Below are 16,558 nucleotides of genomic sequence, written 5' to 3' on the forward strand. Positions count from 1 at the left end.
GAGCCCGAAGCGTGGCGAGTGCAGCGAGCCCCGCGAGGGGATGCAGATACGCATCCCCTCGCGGAGCTTGCTGGGCTCGCCACACTTTCTAAAACGAACTCCATGCCCACGTGGACACTGGGGGTATGACGTGGATAGTGGGCATATGATAGTGTTAGTGGGTGGTTTGTGTGTGTAGTGTGTGTGTGTCATTATACTTACCATCCACATGTCCCCGGCGCCTCTGGGACTCGTATCCCCGCATCACAGCCGCCATGACACTTGCTCTTTACTATGCAATAAGCGTAGTGCCGCTGGGGGAGCAGGGAAACCATGTGATGCTCCTCCAGTGGCTGCCGGGATCTTCCCCCTCCGCCAACATTACACAGCCATTAACATTATGGCGATTTTGTGCTGTAAGGCGAATTTCGGACTAAAACGGTGAATCACCCTATTCAGTGACCAGATGGCGAATACATTTCAAGGTTTTTTTCGCCATGATTCACCGAGTAGCAATCGCTATCTTTTTATGGTGAAGTGGAAGGTGAACTTTTAAAATAAAGTGTTTTGTTTTTTACAATTGGTGTCAAAAAATCTGGAATTTTATTTTATTCTGTAAGCACATGAATATATATTTAATTAAAAAAAAATTTTTTTTACACAGACCAGCCAGCAGGGGGCCAGAGCCAAGCCGCTCATTAGATATTCATATATTCACTTCACCCGATCATTACATATTCATGATCGGGTGTAGTGAATATACCCGGTCCCCTGCTGGCACCCCCGGGGGGCAGCCTGTGCTGCCTGGCTCCCGGGAGCCCACCTCCCCCCCCACAAACGTTCTGGGGCAGGCAGGGAGACTTCCATCTCCCTGCCTGCCGCCGTCCTCAGGCTCCCTGCAGCGTTCGCTGCAGGAGCTCATATTCGCCGGTCAGGGGCAGCGAGCCCCTGACTCATTGAATAACGGAGCCAGTGGCGAATGTGCAGCGAATCCTAAACAGGATTCGCTGCACGTCGCCGGTTGTATAGGGTGATATTTTTAACTACTTTTTGGACGCCATTTTGTCATGTATAAACTCCATTTTGTATCTGTATAACTTCATTGCTATATATATGTACTTTTTATTAGGATTAGTGCTTTTTACAGACATATAGGCACCAGTTAGAAATATAGTTCCATTCTAAGTGTCAGCTGCCTTTTTCCTTTGACCTGGTGTGGAAGATATAGTGAGTGGGAAGTGTAGCCAGTGTTTAGGCAAACTGACAGTAAGTAATATATGTTCCTGCTATCAGTATGTCTGATCGGAACTGTCTAGTAAGCTGTATGGGCTATTGTGTCCATAACTATGTGAACGGGAATCGTGTCATTTTGGGATAATTTATATCATGTGAACAGACTGCTACATCCAGTAAGCAATATCTTACAATACTAGGATATTTGCTGCAGGATGGGTATAAAGGCTAGAGACTTATACATGGCAGAAGTTCCTGAAGCTAGGTCTGTCTGCAGCGGACATAGATTTCTAAATCACCTCAGTGTAAGAACTCAGTAGAGTTACTTAAAGAGGGACCCTGAGGACGACTGGACTTTTATTCTTTAAACTACTGATGACAACCATCCAGGACAGATCTTAAAACATCTGAGATAAAAGCTGAGTATTAACTTGTTACTTATTTGCATGTTTTTATTATTGTAGCTTAAATAAATGTTTATCTTTGTTTTGAAATGTCCTGTGTCAGTCTCCATATTTAACACATTGTATCCTAGAACCTGGTCGCTTGAGTTATTACTTTCAACCGACAACATTTGGCGTAGTCGGCAGGATACAAAGGGTTAAATTAAGACTGTTTTTAACAATGAGTTTGTTTAAGAAATGGTTCAGGGGAGCAGCTTCTGAGAAGAGCTCCAAGCATCCATCATGGTTTGCGAGACCCGGCCGGTGGCAACCATTGATGGATGGGTGTTGTAAAGACATTCAGCCTTTACAAGTTGAGAATCCAATTGATGCTATGCAAAGAATTGATGTTAGTTGTGATTCTGGGGAAATTGTCAGTGAAATGCAGAATTTTACCATTCAATCTGTTAACCAGTTTGAGGATGTGAAAATTGAATGTGACATGCTTAGAGAGCAAAATGAAAGTTTAAAGTTTTATGTAAATGAACAGAGTGAGAAACAAAATAATGTATCATCAGAGGAAATGCTTTTTGATGAAATGTGTACTGTTGGGAAAAATGAACACCAAGTAGTTCTGTCAGATAGTCTCACTTTAGGAAGTTTTGAGGAAAAGTCAGATTCTGATAAGTATTGTGGAGTTGTAACATGCTGCAGACAGGAAGGTGGGGCTGGTTCCCCCTTCCCGAGCTGCAGCTGTGACTGTGAGACACAAACTTATGAGATATTTGAAAATTATGTTGAATTTGTATGTGACTGTATGAATTCAAATGATCAGACTTGTTTAGATGCATCATATCGATCAGACAATGTAACTACATACCAGCAAAATGCTGACACAGAGGATTGTGAACAGTTAACATTGAAGCAGAGAAATATGATTGTTGACATATCCAATAGAGGTATTTGTAATGAGCAAGTTGATTTAGGAAACACAGACAGTGGGATGTGGCTACATCCACTGAAAGAGAAAGAACTTGATACACACACAATAGAAACTGCTGTTTGTGTGGGAAATAAGTTTAGTCCTGAGACTTCACAGAGGCAAATTGAGAGTGTAAATACACTAAGAGAAACTGAATTTCAACCTGTTGAAGCGCATGTTTCAATTATACTGCAAGCAGGATTGCATTATGAGAATACATTAAATAATGGGTCTCAGTACATTGAGGAGACCGGGGAGATGTGTCATGGTTTATCTGCATGCAGTAGAAAGGAGGAAGTGTTTGAAGTTGGATTTGAAATCTCACAGGCAGAGAGTTGCTGTGACGATTACAATTCAGAGGAATGTAGTTATGACAATTCTTTTCACACTGTTAATGACATACCTGAGAGTAAGATGCAGACTTTAGAGTGTGATTGTGTAAAGTCTTGTGAACAAAATATTGATCCACAGTTGAAATTGGTGCAGAGAGATACTGATATGACACAAATAGCATCATGCATGACCAGTTATGTAGTGGAAAATGTACCACCTGGGGTACCTGTATACAAGAGACCACTGTTCACTCAAGCAGAATCACATAGATTGTTACATGTGTGCAAATGTGTGGAACTGGCAGATTTAGGTGAACAGGAGGAGGGTGGTGATGGAACATATCAGGGACAGGTTACACAAAAACCAGGCAGAGACCCTGTCCATTATGAAACACCTGGGAAACAAATGCATTTTGATTCATTGAGTGATGATTTAGCAATAAATGAGATGATTGTATCACAGACAGATTCGTCTGAGCACATAGATAGAAATGACATTGATCAGGAAGTGGGTGAATCACCCAGGCAGTATGCCCCGCCTGCTCCATGCCCCTCACCCTATGAGAAAGCAAAGGTAGCCCACTGGGACACAGGATGGGGAGAAGGGGAGTCAGCCAAGGGTGGGAATACACAAGCACTCACCACCCCCTGGAAGAAGACAAACTTTATTCTCTCACAGGGAGGGGGGTTACTGACAGCCCACTCTCCCAGGGAAGTAATTAAGTATGAGATCTGTGTCACTAGAGACACAGGACAAGATGAAGAGAAAAGCACAGATATATCATCCACAACTTTGGTGAATGATAATGTAGACACATCATTGTTACAGTCACATCATGACACAACCAGCTGGGTAGCAGTAGATGGTTTTACCAAGCCGTGGACGGCCCAGAGTTACTGCAGAATGTGGACTGGGCAATGCCCAGAGTTCCAAGTGTTGGTCTTTGAGTTACTAGACAAAATAATTGGAATGGACATACTGAAGGGGCAGTCCATAGACAGCCTGTCCAGCACTTATATGTCTGGCAGCTCTGTAAAAGCCTTCACAACCTCTGCAGTAAATCTGACAGTTAGGGGGAATGCTAAATGGCAACCTGTGTACATACCCCCAGCAGCCCAACCTGTATGCCTGAAGCAGTATTGCACCCATAGTGGTCATGAAGAAATACTACAAACCACAGAAGTGGTTATCCCAGAGTGTCAGGATCAATTTGCTTTTACCTGGGATGGTCGTCAGCTGGCTCCCACCGTTCTGCCTCAGTGTTACAAGCACAGTCCATGTATCTGTCATGGATTGGTGTCCAGGGATCTGGACACAATTATTCCCCAGTTACCATGCACTCTTTATCACTACATCGATGACATCATGCCATCTGGGCCTACTGCTGAACAAGTTGGAGAAGTTTTATTCACCTTGGTACAACATATGGAGAACCAAGGGTGGGCTATAAACAAGGACAAGGTGAAAGGCCGTGCTCAAAGTGTGAAGTTTCTGGGAATGATTTGGACTGGGCCTAAAAGGACAATACCGCAGCCTGCGTTGGAAGCAAAATCCCAGCTAAAGACTCTAACAACAGCCAAAGAAGCACAGCAAGTGTTAGGCACTCTTGGATATTGGAGAACGTTGGTACTGCATCTGGGATTGATTCTTCGGCCTATCTACAAAAGTGTTACCAGAAAGAAAGATACATTTGTGTGGACAGCTGAACAGAAAGATACAGTTCAAGCTGCAAAGCAAGATATCCAGGAGCATAATGCTCTGCGCTCCATCCAGGGAGATCAGCATTTCTTTATGGACATGACAGTAACTGAGCATGTTTTTATTGGACTTTGGGCTCAGCAGTTACCATGCTCACAGACAAGATGCTCACTTTTGGAAAAGACTTTGCTAGCAGCATATACTGCATTTCAACATGTGACAAATGTCACCAAGCAACAACATGTCGCTGGAAAAACACCTGTGAAAGGATGGGTGAGACAAGAGGGCCTAGGTGCATACACAGCCTTGGCCCAGAAGCAGACGCTGCAGAAGTGGCAGTGGTACCGGTCAGAAAGAGGTGGAGTGTCCAGCCAAGAGCCTGTTCAAGTGACCTGCTGCATTACTAGAATGGTGAACTGTGAAAGTACAGAGACTGAGTTGCTTCCACTATCAAACAATGGAGGTCAAGTTCAGATCACAGAACTATATACCCAACTGACCAAAGAAGAAAAGAAGTATGCAAGTTTGTCAAACAGGTCAGCAACAGTGGTCAACACAAGAAGCATCCAAGAACTGATACATGGTAGTGGTGAAGAAGGAACAAGTCAGTATGCAGAACTACATGCTGTAGTCATGCTGCTGGAAGAAATTAAATGCCCTCCCATCACCATTTACACCTGGCACCAGCACAACTGGAAGGTGCATAACAAGGACATCTGGGGAGAAACCAAGCTGTGGAATGAAAATTGGAAGAACCAGTGTCATCAATGGTCTGTGTCCATGGAACACATTACTACCCACAATGGACTAGAAGGCAATGAAATTGAAGATGCCCTGGTGCAAGTTGAAACAGTGAAGGTTACCCAACAAGAGAAAAGAAAACTATACCATTTAGGAGAAGAAAGAAAAAGTGTCCCAATGTCACAACGTATGGCCAGAGAAAAAGTGAAGTGTGAAACTCATCAACTGCAGAATAACTACAAGGAGCAGACTTATGATATGAGTGGTGCTGAAGCATGTCTCCTCGCAAGTGTGGATAAACAAGGTCCAATCAAAATGTCAAGAGACTTACAGTCGCTATATGAGACACCCAAAGACATCCAGTCTGATGATGACACACACTTCATAGACAAGACAGTCAAAGACTGGGTGGCTGTGTGGGGGGTGCCTTGGTTATGCCACATTCCCCATTATCAGCAAGCTGCCATGTTGAGTGAATATATGAATGAGCTCCTGAAGGACCAGGAAAGAATGTCCACGCAGAAGAGAAAGGGTGGGGATGAAGTCCTTCAGGAAGCTGTGTGTTGTTTGAATGAGAGGGCAGTAGAGGGGAACATCCCACATGAACTGACACAAAGTGAGGCTATAGGCTCTAAGTTGATTATGTTAAACATTGTGTATGTAGCACAGAAATTGACAGGAGAAATTATCAAAGCTGCATTAGGACAGATGTGTAATATGTTGTTTGAAAATGATACCGATTCCTGTCTATTTATCTTCCCACAGGCTGTACCCTAGATCAACATGATGGCGTACAACAGATTATTCGGGCACAGCTCAAACAAGGCTTTGTGGGCAAGCATCATGGGCATCATTATCCTGACAGTCAAGACAATTCTCCTGATGTGGAGTTTTCCATCCTACAGACCTCTACAAGAATGATATTGAGTCAAGAAAAGGTCTATTGGAGTCATGGCCTAACTCCTTTGTACAATGACATTATAGAGCTGCAGAACAATTGCAGATTAAGGACTATGGTACTCATGCCTCGGTTGCTACCAATACTATAAACTGGGTAGAGGTACCATTGACTGACTGAATTTGAGAAAAAATTTATATAAATGGTTTGTTACCAAGTAGCAAGCCCCTGTTAGTGAACTGTAAACCACCATCTCATAAAAAGTAAGGGTGGATTGTATAGGGTGATATTTTTAACTACTTTTTGGACGCCATTTTGTCATGTATAAACTCCATTTTGTATCTGTATAACTTCATTGCTATATATATGTACTTTTTATTAGGATTAGTGCTTTTTACAGACATATAGGCACCAGTTAGAAATATAGTTCCATTCTAAGTGTCAGCTGCCTTTTTCCTTTGACCTGGTGTGGAAGATATAGTGAGTGGGAAGTGTAGCCAGTGTTTAGGCAAACTGACAGTAAGTAATATATGTTCCTGCTATCAGTATGTCTGATCGGAACTGTCTAGTAAGCTGTATGGGCTATTGTGTCCATAACTATGTGAACGGGAATCGTGTCATTTTGGGATAATTTATATCATGTGAACAGACTGCTACATCCAGTAAGCAATATCTTACAATACTAGGATATTTGCTGCAGGATGGGTATAAAGGCTAGAGACTTATACATGGCAGAAGTTCCTGAAGCTAGGTCTGTCTGCAGCGGACATAGATTTCTAAATCACCTCAGTGTAAGAACTCAGTAGAGTTACTTAAAGAGGGACCCTGAGGACGACTGGACTTTTATTCTTTAAACTACTGATGACAACCATCCAGGACAGATCTTAAAACATCTGAGATAAAAGCTGAGTATTAACTTGTTACTTATTTGCATGTTTTTATTATTGTAGCTTAAATAAATGTTTATCTTTGTTTTGAAATGTCCTGTGTCAGTCTCCATATTTAACACATTGTATCCTAGAACCTGGTCGCTTGAGTTATTACTTTCAACCGACAACACCGGTATTCACATTGAATACCGCCCATTGTCCGGCCAGACATAAAGGATTGTTTTTAAACTATTCCATCCCGGAAGCAATAACTTACTAACTTCTGGTTTATTGAACGCTCTACAGCATTTAACATCGCTTACTAATATTGCATAGGAGCATTAACAAGATCTGTCCAGCTGGGGGAAATATCAAGTGTAATATTACCTATTTGCTACATGCATGTGCTCATAGCAGTTAAAACAGGCCTACTGTGATATTATTTCAAAAGTTCTTAAATATCTTATCAAATAAAATCTTTTATTGTTCAAAATTTTATCCCAAATATCATACTATAAATAAAATATAGTGAAAGGTGCTTCAGCACACTGCACTTTCACCTCTATGTCTCTCGCAGTCCTTCGCCCTGTCTCCCGTTGTCACTCGCCCTGTCTCCCGCAGTTCCTCGCCCTGTCTCCCTCTGTCCCTTGCCCTGTGTCCCTATGTCCCTGCATTCACTTTCTTTATCCCTATTCCCTACGTCTCACTACGACATCTCTAGTGCCCGGCCTCTCCCTACACACTCCCTAGTGCCCTGCATCTCACTGCACCCTCCCTAGGGCTCTGCATCTCCCTACGCCCTCTGCGACGGCTCTGCATCTTACTACATCCTCCATAGCACCCTGCAGGGGCGGATTGGCCCACCGGGAAACCGGGCTGTTTCCCGGTGGGCCGGCATATTTTTAGTGTGAAGGGCCGCCCTCCCTCCTTAACAGGGCCGGCCGCGGCATCTCAGTGTATTTTGCCCTGTTTAAAGATGGCCGCGGCCGGCCTCGAGTTGGTCCATTGTCAAAATGGCCGCGGGAGGGCTGCTGCGCATGCGCTGCCTTGCGCAGCTCCTCCCGCAGCTATTGTGCAGAGGCCAGAGGTGGCCGCATCGCGATCGCGGGTGCGCGTGTAACGTCACCGCGCACCCGCCCACTACAAGGCTGCCTGCTGCAACGTGGGGAGGCTGAGGACGGAGTGAGTGCCGACTGCCTAGGCCAGGGGTGGGGAACCTCCGGCCCGCGAGCCGGATACGGCCCCCGCACCCAGTTTGTCCGGCCCGCCCGCCTGCCTATATTACAGCCGCCCGCCCGCCAATACTACAGAAGTATCATCCGCCCGGCCGCCTACATTTCATACCAGCCGCCGGAGATGGCTGCTGCTGCTGCCGCCGAGGAGATGTGCAGAAGACGTGCCCGCCAATCACTGCCGGCGCATCCATTCCACAACCACTGTGATTGGAGGGCGTGTCTTCTACACATCTCCCCGGCGGCAGCAGCAGCAGCCATCCCCGGCGCCTGGTATGTAATATAGGAGGGCGGGGGGCTGATACCTCAGTAATATAGGCGGGCGGGTGGCTGATACAGTACATCAGTAATATAGGCGGGCGGGATGGCGGGCAGCTGATTAATCGATAATATAGCCGGGCGGGTGGCGGGGGAGATATGCAGAAGATGCGCCCGCCAATGCTGCTTCTCTCACCCTCCCTTCCCCAGTGACTGACACATCCAGGGGTTGTCATTTACCCCTGGATTCACCCCCAAACAGGTTAATGTGATTATGTCTGATTCTCATAATCAGACATAATCACATTAACCTGTTTGGGGGTGACACCCCCCTTCCTCCACTCTGTCACTTTTTATGTCGCTGCCCTTGTGTATTATGCCCACATGTATATGCCGGTGCCCTGTGTATAATGCCCACATGTATATGCCGCTGCCCTTGTGTATTATGCCCACATGTATATGCCAGTGCCCTGTGTATAATGCCCACATGTATATGCCGCTGCCAGTGTGTATAATGCCCACATGTATATGCCGCTGCCAGTGTGTATAATGCCCACATGTATATGCCGCTGCCCTGTGTATAATGCCCACATGTATATGCCGCTGCCCTGTGTATAATGCCCACGCGTATATGCCGATAATTGATCATTTTTATATGGCTCCTGAAGGGTTTTCAAATTTTCCAAATGGCCCTCGGTAGAAAAAAGGTTCCCCACCCCTGGCCTAGGCTATAGCATGGAAGTGGCAGTGAGTAGACTCACCAAAGTTGTAAGATGACTGGCATTATTTTTATTTTTTTATGTGTGATCTGTATTTAATGCATATATATTGTTTGAAGTTTTTTGTGCCCTCATTAAGTGTGTGTGTACCATGAGAATGCCCAGCGTTCTCATGGGAATGCCCATGGAACGCTGGGCGTTCCCATATGGTATTGGGGCAGCCCGGTGCCCCCCCGCCCATCTCCGCTCCCACACGCTGCCATAGGTGCGTGCACCCATGGGTGCACGCACCATACATCTGCACATGCGCAGAAACCCAAACAAACGTGAATAACCCCCTTAGTGTAGTGGTGGCTGTGTCCAGTGTGGTGGTGGCTGTGTCCAAAGAGGTACAGCCACTCACCGTGACTGTCACCTCCCGCCGGCTGCCGCCGATACCCTCCCCGCAGCCCATACCCACTGCGGTTCCCGGAACCCCTCCCCCCCATCCAGGCTCCCCCACAGTGGGGGATTGGACCACTGGGAAACCGGGCCGTTTCCCGGTGGGCGGCACATTTTATTGGGAAGCGGCCGCCCACCCTCCTCCGGGCCGCGGCACTGTGCCCTGATTGAAGATGGCCGCGGCCAGCCTCAAGTCCTCCCACAGTTAAAAAGGCCGCGGGAGTGCTGGTGCGCATGCGCGGGCGCACACAGCTGCTCCCGTGGTCCGTAAAAAGCCTGGTGAAGGACTGTTCACACGCTGCGCTGGATGGATCTGTTGGGCGGCGGCAGGAGCATCGAGCATGGAGAAGCCAGCACACAAAGGCAGAGGCCGGAGGGAGCACAAAATAAACAGCAGCCGGGGACTGTCTGACAGGCGGCCACAGGAGGAGGGTAAAAACAAGGCAATGGTGCACTGGTGCTGGCAGAATTAATAATTTGTGGCCTCAGTATATATATATATATATATATATATATATATATATATATATATATATTTAATTTTTTGTTGTTGTTTTTCTTTTTTTTTTAATTTCCTTTTTATTCAATTTCTCATACATTTAAAATGACAATACATAGACATTTTCTCATTACATATACATAAGACATTTCATATACATATATAACAATTCACTTACTTAACAATACATACACCTTGCCCATTCCCCACCCTCCCCTTCTTCTGTTCCCGTACCCCTCTAGCAGCTATCTATTACCTCCCCCAGTACCCTTTAGGCCCTACTACCCCTGCATCTCTTTTAACTAAATGGGTTCCGATGTCTAGCTTTCCTCCTCCTGCACCTACTTCAAATAACGTTTCGTATCTTTTTTTACTAGCTTTGGACTTGTATTAGAGTATTCCGCCTGTTATGACCCTGGTTCTAGGTTTGGCTGGATATAGTATTCACCCAGTGCATCTTAATGTAGTTTATTTCTAACTTAATATATATATATACATTGCTCATAAACAACACTCTATACATATACCTCTTTCTTCCCCTTTATATAATTTTTTTTTTTTTTTTTTTTTACCTTATGTGTATATGTGTAAGTGTAAGTGCTTTTTCATCTATTACTGTACACTCTATATAGGTCTTCCTTTGCCTATTTATGTGATGCTATTATTATAAATTATATTGTTATTTATCCATTTATTCCATTCTTTATTAAATTTATTTATCGTATTCCTGTGGGTGTGTATATATTTTTCGTGTATAACTGTGTATTCAACCAGCCTTTTCCAACCTTCAAATTCAGGGCCCTTGTCTGCCAGCCAAGTCCTGGCAATCATAACCTTGGCCAAGGCACACAGATTACTAATAAGGGAATGATCCTTCCTTGCTATATTCTCTTCCCCCATCATGCTCAATAAACAGCCTCTGGGCGTCAAACTCTCACCATTAACCCCCAAATCGACTAAAGCTTGTTTTATTTTTTCCCAGAAATCCTGCACTACTGGGCACTCCCAGATCAGGTGGTAGAATGAGCCCTCCGCTCTTTGACATTTCGGGCACTTATCCGAGGCCCTTCCCCCAAACTTCCTCAGTCTTGTCATTGTTAGATATGCCCTGTGTATCACAAATAATTGTACCTGTTGTACTCTGGTTGAATTTGTCATTTTCATTATTGAAGAAAGTGCTTTAGCCCATTCATCCCTTGTAATCGGGCCTATATCATTCTCCCATTTCTCTCTCAGGGGGCCCAGGTCTCCCTCATCCGTCTGCATTAGTTGCTTATATATCCTTGACGTCAATTTGGATTTATTTACCGATTTAAGCAGTTTTTTGATAGGGGATGTCCCGAACTCTGGGGCATTTCCCAGGAACTGGGACTCCAACGCACTTCTTAGTTGAAGATATCTATATATTTAATTTTTTGTTGTTGTTGTTTTTCACCTCCATAGTAACCGGACTACTGCATTCTGATCAGAACTGTGATGCATTTCCTGTGACTCGTCTTCTGGAGAAAGCCTGCTGGGAGAGGGGCAGCGCTGAGCGGAGGTCAGGTGAGAGCGACTTCCGCCAGCGTCTGCATGCACAGTGAGGCTGACTGCCGGTTTTTCAATGGCGGACGGAGATCTGCATGCACAGGCTTTCTGTCAGGTACAGGGTTAACCGGAGGGTTGGCGGGATTTTTGTGGTGTGTGTATATATATGTCTTTTGTGTATTGTATTGTTTGAGTCCCTGATGACGGGTAGATACCTCGTAACGGCGTATCTATCTATATATCTATCTAGCGCCCCGAAACGTTGAAGTTTGCATTAAACACGTATTTGCAGTGTTACTTTGTGTATCCAGTCTCTGAGTGCCGCTCGCAATATCTTTGTTGTATGCTAGTGGACCCAAGCGGCCACACCTGAAGGCACCAGAGCAAGTGAGTCCAGGGGGACAGCAGAGTGCCGGAGCCAGCACAGAATATATATATATATATATATATATATATATATATCAGATATATATATCTGATGTCCGGGCCGGCACTCACTCCTTGAATGTGCGTCTGCTCTGGTGCCTTGCAATACAGATTTTTAAGGTAGATGGATGAAGAAATGGTGGCACTCGAAGACTGATATAAACTGGGTCATTTTATAAAAGCATATAACAGTGCATCATACTCCGACGTTTCGGGGATACAACCCCGTTTTTTAAGGTGCAGAAAGTGACAACGGTGGTTGTATCCCCGAAACGTCGGAGTATGATGCACTGTTATATGCTTTTATAAAATTACCCAGTTTATATCAGTCTTTGAGTGCCGCCATTTCCTCATCCATCTACCTTAATAAATAAATATATATACATATACGATTTTTAGTGAAGAAATACCAATGTTTCGGGTCTGCTAACCCCTTTGTCAAGGTGTATAAAATAAAACAAATCAAACATACCTTATATAACAGTGCTGAGGTGTGTGCGGGAGCTCCCGGTACTGGGGCGGGCAGGCGGTGTCTGATGTCACTACCGGTGTGATGCGTCATGTGGGGAAACTCTCCCAGCAGCTTAGGTTGCTGGGCAGCGCTCCCGGCGTCTTGGGTTGGAAGTTGTCGTCCCCCCCCCTTTAATGGGTACCTTGGTGTGTGTGGTACATGTATAATTGGCATAACGGTGTATGGCATATGTATAATGGGCATTATGGTGTGTGGCATATGTATAACGGCCATCACTGTCTCCCCTCCCTGCATCCTCCACCACTTTGTCACTCCCCTCCCTGCATCCTCTGCCATTCTGCATTCCCCCTCCTACCCGGCATCCTGTACCACCATGCCCCCCTCACACTCTGCATCCTGTGCCACCCTGCGTACGTCCTCCCTCCTTTCATTCTCAGCCACCCTGCATCTCCCCTCCCAGCATTCTACGCCACCCTCCGACCCCCTCCCTCCCTGCATCCTCTTCCACCCTGCCACTCTACTCTCACCCCTCGTCACCCCCTTCTCACCCCTCGTCATCCCCTTCTCACCCTTCATTACCAACCCCTCTCACCCTGCACCAACCCCTCTCACCCTGTGTCTTCTCATTCCGTTGCATAATGTGAACTTTAGCTTCTCTTTTTTAACGCATTCTGTGCGCCATTTTGTGAATTTTGGATCATTCCATGTGTCATAATGTGAATATTGGCTCATTCTGTGTGGCATAAGGTGTACAGGTTTTTCGATAGAAAAAAGGGCCCTGTTGTTATGGTGCATAATGTGTTCAAGGGAAGTGGCCCATACTCAGTGTCCCATGGGGCGGGGTGGGGGACAGTTGGGAGACCCCCTGTCACACCCCCCCCCTGTCTCTATCTCCCCAGCCCCACAGGCTGCATAATAGACGCTGTGCGCATGCACCTATCTGCAGCCTGAGGGGCTTGGGACATAGCCAGCAGCTTGGAGAGCCACTAGGCATGCCCCCACAGTGGCAAAAATTGGGCGTGGCCTCGTTGAAATAGGCCACACACCCATATTAATAGGCCACGCCCAAAAACTGGGCGCGCCTGCGGCGCGCAACAACAGACCCCCCCCCCCTTTGGGGCTGCTTCGAGATATTTCCCGGGCTGGTTTTAATTTCCAATCCGCCCCTGGCACCCTGCATCTTTCTACCCTCTCCCTACATCCCCATTGTCTGAATATATCCTCCCTACTGTCCTCCGTCTCTCTACTTGTGTATATGCATTGCAGCATTGTGGCAGTGGTGCTAGGGGGCACCAGCCAAAATCTTGCCTAGTGCATAAAATTAAATTAATTAAAACCCTTTCACAACTTTATTTAAAAAAAAAATTTTGGGAGAAAAAATTCAGTTAAGTGGTTAAGGGGCCACAGGTTCAATTCAGACCTGAACATGCTCACCATCGAATGATTTTCATTTGCCATGGACTTGCTCGGCGGTGGGATGGAACTTTTTCCATAACACTCCCCTCAGGCACATCTAGCGTTTTCCCATACACTTTTCCCAGCACGTTTTTTCTTAGCACTCCCACTATTCCACCGTTTTCCACTTTAAGATGCATACTTCCTGTCTATCACCTTGTGAACAGAGTGAGTAAAGAAAAAGTTGCAGAGCTATGTTGCAGGTTGGCCTCTCGTATGCGTACCATGGACCACACGCAGTGTACAGATAATTGGCTGCTGTGCGAATTCACGATCAGTTCTGAATCAGGCCCCATAGTTTAGGCAGGTCAGGTGATTGTCATTCATCTTGGATGATCTTTATTTTCCTATTCCAAGCCAAAAATGATCCAAATTTGTGAATTGTGGGATGGTGAACATGTTGGATTTTGCTGATCCCCAAGAAATTAACAGTCATTTCAGTCTGAACCTGCATCAGAGAATCCCCACTTAGAAATACAGGCCACATTACTGTACATGTGAGAGTCAGAAGTCTGCTAATGCATAGATTATTCGCAGTTGGCTTCAGGTGCCAGTGAGCTTTGCAAGTATACATGATACATATAAGTCATCCTGATGCTATGTAATGTTTTAGCTCAAACTGTGATAAGTATTACTTTGTATACACTATGCAATCCCATAGCCGCTATGTATAAATTGAAAGCGGGTGGGCGGCGATTACATTCTTCTTAGATAGAGAGATACAGTGATGGCAAGGAGTTTACAAGATTCATTTTAGCAATTTACAGTACCTTTTCACCTGGAGCCCCACTTATTCCGGGTTTTCCAGGTTCCCCCTTTTGAGAGGAATGCAAACAAATTTAATATACAGTAGAGCAGGCATTTAATGCTAACAAATGAACTGCAATATTTTCAGTACCTTTACACCTGGCTCTCCATAGTCTCCCTATAAAAGACACAGTTAGCTGTTATTATATTAAAGTATATAAATACCTGAAAGATACTTAGAATAAGTAAATATGACATACTTGTTCTCCTTTCTGTCCAGGATAACCCTTTAGATTGAAAAAGAAATAGCAATAAAACAATATCTCATGAAGAAAGTTATAAAATACTATTTTTACAATTTAAAAAATTACACTCTAGATCAGGAATGGTCAAACCGGTTCTGGAAATCTACCAGCAGTCCACGTTTTCCAAATCACCTAGCTGGTGCACAGCTGTAGTCCTTACTAACCAGGGCTGGCTCCAGGGACGTTCCTTATGAGCAGCCGCATGGGAAACCATTCTTAAAGTGCGCACCATTTTGCTCCGCAACAGGGGGAGGGGGGAGAGGGGAGGGGGGGGGGGCTTTGGGGAGAAAACCCCACCTGGCATAATTGAAGCAGTCTGACAACTAGACAGACAGGGCAGCCCCCTTGACTGATACAGCAGACAGGGCAGCACTCCACCCCTGCAATTGTTTGGCAGACAGTGCAGCACCCCTGTATTTATATATTTATAATTCAATGATGTATCTTGAGGTATCGTGAATTTATGTTATGTAAACACATGAAATACACACAAATATATTTTATTTGTGCATAAAACAAGGTTTCAAAAATTTAAATAAAGTTTGTGTACTATCTCAGGCACAGAATTTGAATGGCAAGCAATCATTTTCTTGCACATATTTATTGCCAGTTACATATCATGTCCTCAATAGGGCCAGTTACATAATACAGTTACAGTATCCAGTAGTGCTTTTAGTGAGAATTGTTTTTTCACTTTCTGGAATGTATGGTTTTCGGAATAATTTGGATAACGGATATTTGGATAAGAGATACTCAACCTGTATAGGGCAGATAGGGCACCCCGGGACTGACATAGAAGAGCAGACAGGCCATCCCTGCAGTGATACAGCAGTAATAGCGGCACCCACTCAACACCACAACCCACAAACAGACAGAGGCCTGTGCTGCACAATCTCCTATGCTGGAGTGAAGATGGCGCCGACCGGCGGGGAATTATATAGGATAGAAAACCCATGAGAATTGGACAGCGGGATGATGACATTTTGCCTCACTCTGAGATCTGGCAGGAAAACTCGAGCTGGACTCGGATCATGGAGTTCAGGGGAGTCCAGTTCTCTGAGAACAGGACCCGCTCACCCCCTAGGAATAATCCATAGAAAACCATGATCAATTCATCTATAATTATATAGAATAAAGATATGTTACCTTTTGACCAGGAAATCCAATTGATCCTTCTATTCCCAAATCCCCCTGAAAAATATTTTTAAAAAATACTTAAAAAATATTGTAAACACAAATTATTACTGGTATTTGGGACTAAAATATGCAACTTATTCAGATCATTTATCAATAAAAAGTGCTGTCATTATAGTGTAATACTTTGTGCAACACAGAGATGATGGAATTTTTTATACAAATAA

At 44.9% G+C, this 16,558-nt stretch overlaps 1 long non-coding RNA gene across 1 annotated transcript in view; it reads right to left on the reverse strand.

Annotated features, from left to right (window-relative positions):
• Positions 1-14,960, reverse strand: part of LOC146079619 (uncharacterized) — a 54,774-nt gene extending 39,814 nt beyond the window's left edge. The window contains exon 1 of the long non-coding RNA XR_014474652.1: positions 14,916-14,960. This is a non-coding gene — a long non-coding RNA (uncharacterized LOC146079619). The remainder of the gene's footprint in view (positions 1-14,915) is intronic.
• Between the last annotated feature and the right edge of the window lie 1,598 nt (positions 14,961-16,558).

The sequence above is a fragment of the Crinia signifera genome, chromosome 5, assembly GCF_055691185.1.
Source record: "Crinia signifera chromosome 5, ASM5569118v1, whole genome shotgun sequence".
NCBI classification, from domain to species: domain Eukaryota; kingdom Metazoa; phylum Chordata; class Amphibia; order Anura; family Myobatrachidae; genus Crinia; species Crinia signifera.